Genomic DNA, 12,949 nt, shown 5'->3' with positions numbered 1-12,949 from the left:
TCTAGGGTGAGACTGAGCCAAACAAATTAAAATTTTAAAACAAAGGCTGCTTAAGAGAGCTGGATAGCTCTTTGGAAATAGTTAAGCAGCAGGATATTAAAAGTTTGAATACTGGTTCATGTTTATTAAAATAGCAAGTAAAGCTATAATCAAAACCAAAACTGCTGCTTGGTTCGGCTTGCGACAAGGAGAATTGAGCCCACATTTCGTAGCACCAAAACGTCTTGTCCTAATCACTTTTAATTACTGTTTCCCTACTTTTATATTTAGCTTCCCTCAAGGCTTGAACAGGAAAACATGAGATCCACAAAGAACTTAAAACTGGGCTCTTCCAAACCCACTGTAAAAAAAATTAAATAAAAAAATGAAAAAGGAGGAAGATAAAATTAGTTAATGATACACAGAGAAATCTTGATGAAGTCTACTAACCACTTTCCAGAAGATGAAAAAGAACTATATAAGTCAGAAATCTGCATTAAAAATTCGTTTGATCCTCTTATCCTTTAGAGTGATGGGGTCTGAGGAAGTACCATCATAGTCCTTGTGAAGAAAGTTTGGCACCATCAGTTGAATAAAATCCTCTGACTGTTGATTAAAGGAATTGTTTAGGCAATGACCTCTTTTGAAAATGCTTCTATTATGAATCCTGAAGTCAGGGCCCAATTTGGGGGGTAATTTAAATTGTTGATGTACCACATGATCCATCATGGGAGTTGGAAAGAAAGTTCCATCATAACCAAATAGCATTACTTTGACCATTTTTTCGAAAAGATCATGTTCTCAAAATTCTCCTCTCTGGGGTTTTATCTATATTTTTATGGCATTATATTTTTAAGAAAATGCTATTGTCTTACTACTGAAAGCAGTCGAATAAACCCAAATTTTTATGAGGGGTAGGTGAGGAATCTCAAAGGATGCTTTGTTCAGCAAATTTTTATCATTAAAAGGATGGATTTTTGCTCTGGGTTGTCCAGGACCCTCTTCTTCTCTATTCTCTTTTCTCTCTGGCCATTTCCATTGCTAGAACTTAACCTTTATAAGGGCTGAGATCATGTGGTCTGGCTTAGTCATAGCTTGTACAGATTAAATAACCTGCTTTTATTTAAATGAAGTTTTGATTAATTAATTGATGAGAAAGCAAAACATGTAAAAAGAGCTTCTTATACATGTTGACAACTTTAGAAGTAAAAACAACAGTTTTAATTGACATGAGCCAATATTTTTAAAGATTATTTTAAGTAAATTTCAAATCTCAGGGGTTTTTCTTATTTATATCCTTTTCACCTCCCCTTCCCTAGCATAACTGATACAGCATACTTAGTCCTGCTTCCCCTGTATTTCTAAGCTATGCATTTCCTATCAATTTCTATTTAATTTCCTTATAATGCCCTATGGTGAAAAGCATCCCCCCTCCCCAACACACACCTTAACTTTAGAACACAAATTGAATCAATAAATAATTCACTTCCCCAAGGACTTGGTTTAATAAGTTTCCTCCTTCAGTGACCCAACTCATTCATAGTAACTCCTCGTTCTTCATGAGGTGAATGCTAATTCTGTTCAAAGGCCAGTTTTTCAAAAGATATTTGAGAAAAATCAGGGAAAAGGTGAAGGAGGAGTATTATTTTAAAATTTTTTTTTTCTGTGTCAACTTATTTTTATCTCTCTGGAAACCCCACCAAGTATCTTGACCATGAATCACAGAATTTCAGAAATAGAGGGGACTGTATAGGCTATTCATTTTATTTTCTTTCTGTTTTGGAATCCTGGCTGATTTCCTGACTTCAAAAGCAAGACCGCTTTCCCATATATAATTCTGTGTTGCATATAATTAATGTTTTGAAGACATCATTGGTCATTTAGAGGCAAAAGGGGATAGTATTTATAGACCCTGGAAGAATGACCAACTCTGCTTGATTTATTCCTTTTTTCCAAGGCTGAATTTTTGTAAGCCCCTTTAGCTCAACATTTTGATTGTGCCTTTATTATGTCACTGACTCTTTTTATTAAACTTACCTATGTCTAAGCTTATATTCTTTTCTGGAGTATAAGCTCTTCAGAATAATAATACATTATAATTATAACAACAACAATAACAATAGCTCACTCTGTGCCAGGCCCTGTTCAAACTGTTTTATACCCATTAGTTCACTGAATCCTCTGAACAACCCCATAAAAGATAAACATTATTATAATTTCCAGTTCACAGATTAAAAAGCTGACATACATGAAAATTAAGGAACTTACCCAAGATAATCGAGTTGGTAAGTGTTAGAACTACATTTCAAACTCAGGTCAAAATAAAAGTCAAACCACTTTCAAAGCCACTCTTTGAATTGTGCAAGGTTCATCGGTGCTTTCTTTTCTCAACAGTACCTTGAGCAAAACAGAGGTTTGCACAGGCTGAACACTTTAAAATGTCATTTAAACTGAGCTGAGTAATGGTAGCTTTGTGTGTATGTGTCTGTGTACGTGTAAGGGAGTAAAAGAGCACAAGAAAGTGAGAAAGAGCAATCTACACAATAGGGGACATACATTGGGTAACAAGTTTTTATTTGTTACCATCTGTTCCAGTTTGCTAATGCTGCTGGAATGCAAAACACCAGAAATAGATTGGCTTCTATAAAGGGGGTTTACTTGGTTACAAAGTTACAGTCTTAGAGCCACAAAGTGTCCTAGGTAAGTCATCAGCAATCGGGTACCTTCACTGGAGGATGGCCAATGGCGTCCGGAAAACCTTTGTTAGCTGGGGAGGCACATAGCTAGAGTCTGCTCCAAAGTTCTGGTTTCAAAATGGCTTTCTCCCAGGACGTTCCTCTCTAGGTTGCAGTTCCTCAAAAATGTCACTCTTAGTTGCTCTTGGGGTGTTTGTCCTCTCTTAGCTTCTCCGGAGCAAGAGTCTACTTTCAACGACCGTCTTGAAACTCTCTCTCATCTGCAGTTCCTGTGCTTTCTTCAAAGTGCCCACTTGGCTATAGCTCCTCTTCAAAATGTCACTCTCAGCTGCAGTGAGTTCCTTCTGTTTGTCAGCTCATTTATATGGCTCCAGTGATTTAATTTAGACCCACCCTGAATGGGTGGGTAACACCTCCATGAAAATTATCCAATCAGAGTCATTACCCACAGTTGGGTGGGGTGCATCTCCACAGAAACACTCAAAGAATTACAATCTAATCAACACTGACGTGTCTGCCCACACGAGATTACATCAAAGATAATGGTGTTTTGGGGAACATAATACACTCAAACCAGCACAACATCATATGCTCACCTGTGAAAAAATTACCCTCAGAATTTCCAGCTGTAGAATTTCCAGGTCTACGATCTAGTATTTCTCAATAGGTACAAACCTACAGTTAATATTTTTGCATATAAATACTTATATTTAAGTACCATGTTTTATACACTATTTTACTTGAACTAACAAATGACCATCTATACAGCTAGATGTAGATGTTTAAATATGGTCATTGTGTATGACTATATATATAATTTGTAATGACAATTAGGGCATGTTCTGAAAGTTTGGTCATTTACTCAGTTCATTAAGTCACCTTTATTGTTTATCTCTTTATATATTCAATAGGAAACTGCTACTTATACTGTCAACAATAATATCAATAAAACACCAATCACAAAAATCAATTTTTAAAAATCACTACTAATAAACCCTAGTTACCCACTCTTCCTCTTAGCTTGAATTATCCAGTTGATTATTTCCCTAGTTAACTCCTTTAACTATGTTGTAAACTGCATGGACAGGTGCCATAGTTCAAAATTGTGTAACAATCAATAATATCCTAGAGAGGTATTCACTGATTTAATGTTAAAAAAAATTATAACCCTGAATAAAGTAAATTTCTGGAGCAAGTATTTAAGAAGAAGAATAAAAGCCATCACAATTAATGTTCTCCCTCTCTCTCCCTCCTGACATTCTGGAACACTTACTACCTGTGCCACATGTTTTGACTCATTCAGGGCTTTTCATTATTTGTTACTTTTTTATGACCCTATAAGTTCACCAGATGGGCACAGGGCAAATGTCCTATGAAGAAAACAAGAGCAGTTTTCCTTTGCAAAAAAACTAGGTCCAAGTGTCATGAGACTGTCCCGTGTAGAGAGGAGAGCACAGAATCCAGAGCCAGAAACCTGATTCTCGTCCTGGCTGTGCCATTTAACCAGCTGATAATTCACTTAACCTCGCTGGGCCTTGGAGGATAATGGTGAGAGTGGTGCTGCCTGTCTTTTGAGATGTTTCTGAAGATCAAATGAAATGATGATGAAAGAAGTTTGTTAAACTATAATTCACATACTGCGTTGTATTAGCAAATTGGAAACACCTTCAAGAAGACTCTAACCTCCTTCTTTCCTATTTCATGAGCCTGATTTTGCAGGAATCCCAAGTATACAGAACTTGTGAAGGAAAAATTGTTTCCATCCCAGCTTTAATGGATACAGGCAACCATTGCAGATAGTTCTTTACCAAATTTTGACATCCTGAGCAATCGTTGCATTTCTCACCAATAGTATCTGGGGGTCCTCCCCACTCTATTTATTTAGCTCTACTAGGGACTTCATGTTAATGCTTTTTATGTGGACAAATAAAATATCCTCTCTCTGGCCCATCAGAGAGTGTGGTTCAGACGTTAGCAGCCAATAGCAGATGGTCCTTATTGATGACATCTACAAGTTACATTAAACCTAGGTCGATAACCTGACTAACCCAGGAGAAAAATGCATCATTACCATTTTGAACAGTGTAAGTTAAAGGCCTTAATGGCAGAGTAGCATTTAAAAATCTTCCCAGATTCTAGCACTATTTGAATCAAATACTCAGTTTAGGAAGGAAACGTGAGAAGCTCTGGGGAGGTCTGTTTTTAAGTTACTATTGTTCCCTGGAACTGTTTGCTCATATTATGGTTGGCTTTGAAGAATCTCTATATAAATAGCAGATATCTATTATTGCAGATGAAATTTGTAATGAGAGATACCACCAAACTTCCTGAAAGCACAGACTACACTTACTACTTTTCTACATCTTGACCATGTTGCCGAAAATGGTGAGCTCTTCCTGCCTGTCTTTTGAGATTTTTCTAAGGATCAAATGAAATGATGATGAAAGAACTTTGATTAATGATAATTCACATTTTTGATTATGATAGTAAAATGAGAACCCTTCATGCTCATGCATATCCTTTGTGCTCATTGGCCTCCTGCAGTGCTTGGCCTCCTGCCTCCATAGATCTGGTACTTGTTATCAGTGCTACCCCTAGAAAATCTTTTTCCATAGTGTTTTTTCATGGCCGTTGTTCTGGGTCTCTTCCTACTGCTCTACCTCCTCTTCTTTTTCTTCCTCAGCATTCCTTTCTCCTCTACCCCAAACTCCTATAAATTTCAGGTATTCCCAAAATTTCTGTTCTTAACTTTATCCTCTCTTTTCTCATTACTCTTCAATTTATTCATTCAACACATATTAATTGAGCCACTGAGATATATAGTGAATAGGACTTGCTCTGGTTCATTCATTTATTCAACAAGTCCCTGTCCTCAGGAGCTTACGATCTAGTGGAGACACAATAAGCAAAGAAACGAGCACGTATGATAATTGCTAATTGTGATGAGAGATGAAGAACACCAACATGTTTTAAATGGAGAATAAATAACAAGGAGTGACAAAGAGGGAAAGAAGGTGACATTTAAACTGAGATCAGAGCTGGTTGTCCCAAGAACTGGGGTAGAGTGTTGCAAGAAAGGAAGCAGTGTGAACAGAGTCCCTAAGGTAGGAAAGAGCATGATGTGTTTGTGGATCTAAAAGAAGATCCGTGCAGCTGGAACCAAGTGGCAGTTAGAGAGGAAGGCAAAGACCAGTTCATGCAGGGCCAGTCAGCCTATGTATGGAATTCAAATGAGAGGAAAAGAAAGCCACTGGAGAGTTGTTATGCAAGCAGTGAAATGATAGGATTTATGTTTTTAAAAGATTTCTTTGATTTCTGTGTGCAAAATAGATTTGAAGGGGGAGAAAAAAATACTATGGAAGCAGGGAGACCTGTCAGGAGGCTGCTGCAGTTGTCTGGGCAAAAAATCCAAGGCCTGAACTATTACTGCTACACAGATGACCCCAAGACATCTTTTTCCTCTGACTGCTCCACCAGTGGTTCTCAAAAGTATGGTCCCTAGACCAGTAGTGTGGATGCCACTGTGAGCTTGCTAGAAATACAAAGTCATGTGCCCTGCTCCAGCCTCCTGAATCAGAAACTCTGGGTATCAGGCCTAGAAAACTGTCTTTTAACAAGCTCTGCTGGCGATTCTGATGCACATAAAAGTTTAGGAACCACAACTCAAAGTTTAATGGCATCAGAATCACATAGAGTGCTTGTAAACCACATATTGCTGGGTTCCATCCCCATAGATTCTTCAGCAGGTCTGGTTGGGATGAGGGGAAAGTGTCAAGAATTTGCATTTCTAACAAGTTCCCGGATTATGCCAACGCTGCTGGTCCACGGACCAGACTTTGAGAATCATCAACTATGTACCTGACACCTCCACCTACTACTCCACCAGTACTTTAAAACTCAGTGTTCACAGAGCCAGATTCCTTCTTGCATCCTGCCCCCAACAGCCTTTTTCCTACCATTCCATTTGCCACCAGTGTTCGTACTATCCAAACTTACAACCTGTGTGTCTGCCACTCCTCATGTGCCTGTTGTTCTTTCTCCCTCAGTCCCTATATCCAGCCAATTTCCAATCCTAAAGCTCGTAATTTCACATTGTCTTCCCATTTGTCCACTCTATTTCATTACCCTCTTGTTCAGGTTCTTATTTTCACATCTGGATAATTGTCAAAATCACCTGTCTAATTCTCCCAGTATTAATGAATTGTTGTCTCTGGGTTGTAGACCATGAAGTTCCCCCAGTGATTTTGTATAATATTCAACTGTGAGAACCATCTCAGAGTTTCCCATACTTAAATGTGCATTAGAAACACCTGGTAGACTTTTTTTTAATACTATAGATTTATTTTTTATTTTTGAATTAATACTGGTTAGCTAATGTGTTTTCTCTTCATCCATATAGCATGTTCACCTATACACGTGAATAATGGTATGTGATAATTAGTATTGACTTTTTAGTCTTGTTTTGCTTTTTTGTTTGTTTTGTTTTTTATGCACTTTATTGAGATCTCATCACACATCATACAGTCATCCAAAGTATACAATCAGTTGTTCACAGTATCATCATATAGTTGTGCATGCATCCCCACAATCAATTTTTGAACATTTTTGTTACTCAAAAAACTTAAAATTAAAGTAAAAAAGAACACCTTAAACATCCCATACCCCTCCTCCCATCCCTGTTATTCATTTACTTTTTGTCCCCGTTTTTCTACTCATCTGTCTATATACTGGATAAAGGGCATGTGAGCCACAAGGTTTTCAATTTCACACAGTTACACTGTGTAAGCTGTATAGTTATATGATCATCTTCAAGAATTAAAGATACTGGATTGCAGTTCAACAGTTTCAGGTATTTTCTTCTACCTATTCTAATATACTGAAAACTAAAAGGAATATAATATGCATAAGAATAACCTCCTGAATGACCTCTCAATTCTGTTTGAAGTCTCTCAGCCACTGAAACTTTACTTTGTTTCATTTCTCTTCCCCCTTTTGGTCCAGAAGTCTTTCTCAATTCTACAATGTCAGGTCCAGGCTCATCTTGAGGAGTCATGTCCCATGTTGCCAGGGAGATTTACATCCCTAGGAGTCAAGTCCCATGTAGGGGAGAAGGCAGCAAGTCCACCTGCCCTGTTGGCCTAGAGAGAGAGAGGCCACATCTGAGCAACAAAAGAGGTTCTCTGGGGATGACTCTTAGGCACAATTATACATAGGCTTAGCCTCTCCTTTGCAGTAACAAACCTCATAAGGGCAAACCCCAAGATCGAGGCCTTGGCCTGCTAAACTGGTAGTCCACAATGCTTGAGAGAACATCAGGAATTCTCCAGGTGGGGAAGTTTAATGTTTCCAGACTTTTCCCCAGTCCCTCAAGGGGGCTTTGCAAATACTTTTTATTCTGTGTCCAAATTACTCTGGGATATATCGGGACTTCACACTAACCTGTGCAAACCAACCAGATCTCACTTCCTGTTATGGTGCTTGAATAAACTGACCATACAATTATATGATGAAGTGTGCTACAGAAAATATAGATTTTCCACCAAATAAACATCTCTTCTTTTGTTCTCACACAGAAGTTGAAATTTTAAAACACAGTCAATATTGTCCTTTACCCTTTAGTCTGATTTACCTTAGTCCTAACCAGGTCCATATCATTCATATCTCTAATTGAAGTCTGATCTCTTTTTCAGCTTTTTTAACAGTTGTTGTATGGGGTAATGCTGACATTTATAGCTGCCAAACTCTGGCTCTGTCTCAGGTGTCACACAGATACCTGAAGTTTCAGGGACTGACCAGGTTATACACAAATAGCTCAGCATCTCAGAATTTAGAAGTAAGCATTACAATTTATGAATAGATATGTCTACTGTAGGAGCTTACAATCTAGGAACCTTTACCATAAGCCTTCTCTTGATAACCTGTGCTCTCAGAGTCTGCACATTATAGTTAGTCCTAAGGGTACATTGATTGATAAACAGAAAAGTGAACTGTGGTGTATACATACAATGGAATACCAAGTGGCAGCAAGACTAAATGAAATTATGAGGTATGCACATAGGTGAGCGGACATTGAAGACAGTAAATTGAGTGAAATAAGCCAGAATCAAAAAGATAAACATCATAACTACTCACTAATATGGACTAACTATAATGTGCAAACTCTGAGAACTGAATCTGAGAGTATAGGTTATCAGAGGAAAGCTTATGGTAAAGGTTCCTAGAATGTAAGCTCTTAGAGTGGTCACATCTATTCATGAGTTGTAATGGTTATCTCTAAATTCTGAGATGCTGAGCTGGTTGGTCCCTGTAACTTCAGATATCTGTGTGACTCCTGAGACTCAGAGCCAGAGTTCAGCAGCTATGAATGACAGCATTACCCCATACAGCAAATGCTAAAAAAGCTGAAAAAGAGGTCAGACTTTAATTAGAGATATGAACAAAATGGACTTGATTAGAACTAAGGTAAACCAGACTAAAGGGAAAAGGATGATTTTGACTGTGTTGTAAAACCTCAACTTCTGTGAGAACAAAGGAAGAGATGTTTATTTGTTGCAAAATCTATACTTTCTGTAGCACACTATAAATTTAACTTGTATGGTCAGTTTATTCAATCACCATAATTACATGGAACCTTGAATAGGAAGTGAGACCTGGTTGGTTTGTACAGGTTAGCGTGAAACCCCAATACATCCCAGAGTAATTTGGGCAGAGAATAAAAAGTATTTGCAAAGCCCCTTTGAGGGCCTGCGGAAAAATGTGGAAACATTAAACTTCCTTACCTGGAGAATTCCTGATATTCTCACAAGCATTGGGGACTACCAGTTTAGTAGGCCAAGTCTTTAATCTTGGGGCTTGCCTTGATGAAGCTTGTTACTGCAAAGGAGAGGCTAAGCCTACTTATAATGTTGCCTAAGGGTCACCCGCAGAAAACCTCTTTTGTTGCTCAGATGAGGCCTGTCTCTCTCGAAGCCCACTCAGCTGGTAAACTCACTGCCCTCCCCCCTACATGGGACATGACTCCCAGGGGTATAAATCTCCCTGGCAACATGGGACATGACTCCCAGGAATGAGCCTAGACCCAGCATCATGGAATTGAGAAAGCCTTCCTGACCAAAAGAAGGAAGAGAAATTAAACAAAATAAAGTTTCAGTGGCTGAGAGATCTCAAATGAAGTCGAGAGGTCATTCTGGAGGTTATTCTTATGCATTATATAGACATCCCTTTTTAGTTTTTAGTGTACTAAAATAGCCAGAAGGAAAAACCTGAAAGCGTTGAACTGCAATCCAGTATCCTTGATTATTGAAGATGATTGTATAACTATACGGTGTGACTGTGTGATTGTGAAAACCTTGTGGCTAACACTCCTTTTATCCAGTGTATGGACAATTGAGTAGAAAAAATGAGGACAAAAAGTAAGTGAATAATAGGGGGAAATAGGGGTATGGGATGTTTTACTTTTATTCTTATTTTTATTCTTATTCTTATTTTTTGGAGTAATGAAAATGTTAAAAAAAATTGATTGCGATGATAAATGCCAACTATGTGATGATATTGTGAACAATTGGTGTACACTTTGGATGATTATATGGTATGTGAATATATCTCAATAAAATTGCATTAAAAATTTTAAAAGGGGGTGGCTAACAAGAGGAAGAAAGAGAAAAACATTCAGAGCAGTAAGAGTGGTAGGATTGAAATGGATATGGAAGGCAATAGGAGAATCTGAATAAGAGGCTGTGGGCAACAGTTTTCTTTTGGCCAGTGACTCAAATGATGCAGCCATTTGAAATCCTTGTGTTTTTTCTCTTTAAGTTAATTGCTCATGACCAATCTAAACACAGACCCACCTATTTTTAACCAAAGAAATGGTTAAAAACCCAAGTTTTGGAGCCAAAATGCTATGCTTGGGTCAAAAAATTGCCTTATGTAAACTTTTCTACTTAAGCGTAAGCAAATAACTGCTCATAAGCCAATTTCCCCATCTGTAAAAGGGGAATAATAACATCACTTGTTTAATGCAGTTTTTATAAAATTGAGTAACAGGATATATGTGAAGTACTTTAAACATTCAGTACCCAGCACTTAAGAATTACTTTTAAAATGGTAGCTACTGTTTGTATGCCCAAAGTTACTGTCCATGGCATGTTGAAAGTGCTCAAAGAAAGATATTATTGAATTTAAATTTGAAGTGTAATAAAGAAGGAATACTCTTCAGCTGTTTTTTGATGTTATATAATCTTATAATCTGGTATGTAATGATTAGCCAGCCATCTTTGAATAGTTATGCCAGATCTGAAGCAACTGCAGCATTATGCCCAGCACTTTTTGGAAACAAGATCAAATGATCAATCAATAAATATCAACAGAGCTCCCTGCTCTGTGCAGGTGATAAGACTGTTGACTTTAGGAGTTTATAATCTAATCAGGTGTACATACGAAAGGGAAAAAATGAATGTTTGTAGACAACACTGTATAGAATATATCCTCTAGGAGAGCTGACTATAGACCAGGGTGATTAAGGAAAACTGGGATTATCATAGTCAAATTCATTCTTCTCTGATTATCTTTTTAACACTGTTATTACCCAGCTTTCATGCTCCATAAGAAAAGGCTAGATTACATTTAAATGCAATCAGGAAAGGGACAGTGTCGTTTACTTACATAAAAACATCCTAAACCTCAATGTCTTCATCTATAAAATGGAGACAATAATAATCCTTGATCTACCTACTAGATATAAAGTATAGGAAAGTGCTTTTAAATATTAGTGACATGTTGTAGAGAAACCTTACAATAAACAAGAATAAGTTTTTTAATTTAGAAGGAAAAAGGAGGTGGTCCAAAAATGCAAGTGTAATATAAAACAACTTTGGGGCAAAAAAGACCTTAATGGAAGAACCCTATCATTTTAAAAATTAAGTGAGATGAGGCCTAGGGCAGTTAAGGAACTTGTGTTAAATCTCACATCAAGTTAACAGCAGTAAGAAAGAAAACCATAAGGAGAAAAAGAAAAACACCTAAAAACTAGAAGACAAGGATTCACCCAAGACCTGAGCCAGGAGACCTGATAGAACTAGCCAGGCCCTCTCTCTTCTCCCTGAAAATGATAGTCTAACCTTGGAATTAGGCTGAGCCCACTCATGTTGTATCTTGGTTCTCTGCACAGCAATTTCCCCAGGGTTCCAAAGATGGAACAGGGACAAGCACCCCCTCCCACCCTCAGTGCCCACCCCATTTTATCCACACACCTCTCCTTCTCCAGTCACAGTCCTGAGGGGAAAACCAGGTTCTACATCTGACTGTTTTGTTCTCATCCCTCCTTTTTACAAAAGAAGATATATATATATCATTTTACAAAAGAATATATATATATATTCCCAACTCATGAATGAAAGTAATGATTATAGTTCATATTACTTTAGAGATTCAAAGAAATATAGCCTCCAAAATACTTTAGTTGGTTACTGCAGCAGTAAAACATCTATTTATTTGAAGGGAAATGTGTCCATAGTTGCCTAACATTTTTTCTCTTTTTATGGGAATTAAATTAGTAAAACTAACAATGGTGGGACACTATGAGTCATATGTGGAGCAGTATCTTTAAGGGTGAAAAAAGTTATTTGTCACAGATAGAAATGAAAATAGAAAACAAAAAATCTAAGCCAAATGATATATGGGTCTCTAGGGTTGGAAAATACTTGCCCAGGATCTGTTAGTTCAGATCATCACAGGAAAGATTTGTGTGCAGTTCTTACTATTTGTGTATTCACCTGAATGTCCTTTTTCCCTATAGTTTATATATATTTAATTTTTTCAAATCACTAAAACCATTTCATATGGTAAAGAAATAAGAGAAGAAAGATGCAATGATTTCCTTAATTTGATGTTTGTCAATGAGCTAGATCTGCCACCAGCCCAAAAAACAGCTAACAGCACATCATAAATTCTTATGCTTTAAGACGGATTCCCCTGATAACTCAAGTCAGTGGTTCCATAGATTAGCTCTGAATACAGACTCAGGGGTACTGAAAGTCCTTACCCAGAAAAGAAAAACAAGCCATGTGCCATGAGCTGTTTCAGGAAATGTAAGAGAAAGGGATTTACTTTAACCACAATTTAAACTAATTTAAATAAATTACTTTTTACTTTCTCCCTTTTGTTTCCGATGTCAATGTCTTAGAAACAATGAAACTCTCAATAAACACATGTTGGATATATCAGCTTAGAAGAATGGTAAAGTAAATGGCTTCCCGCTAGACAGAGTGACTTAGTAA

At 37.3% G+C, this 12,949-nt stretch overlaps 1 protein-coding gene across 2 annotated transcripts in view; it reads left to right on the top strand.

The window, feature by feature from the left end:
• The window catches only part of LGR5 (leucine rich repeat containing G protein-coupled receptor 5), a 134,303-nt gene that overhangs the window by 60,832 nt on the left and 60,522 nt on the right, over positions 1–12,949 (top strand). The window lies entirely within an intron of this gene.

This window comes from Choloepus didactylus, chromosome 8 (assembly GCF_015220235.1).
Source record: "Choloepus didactylus isolate mChoDid1 chromosome 8, mChoDid1.pri, whole genome shotgun sequence".
Lineage (NCBI taxonomy): Eukaryota > Metazoa > Chordata > Mammalia > Pilosa > Megalonychidae > Choloepus > Choloepus didactylus.
Note: the sequence above shows the minus strand (reverse complement) of the source record. Positions and strands in the feature narration are given on the sequence as shown.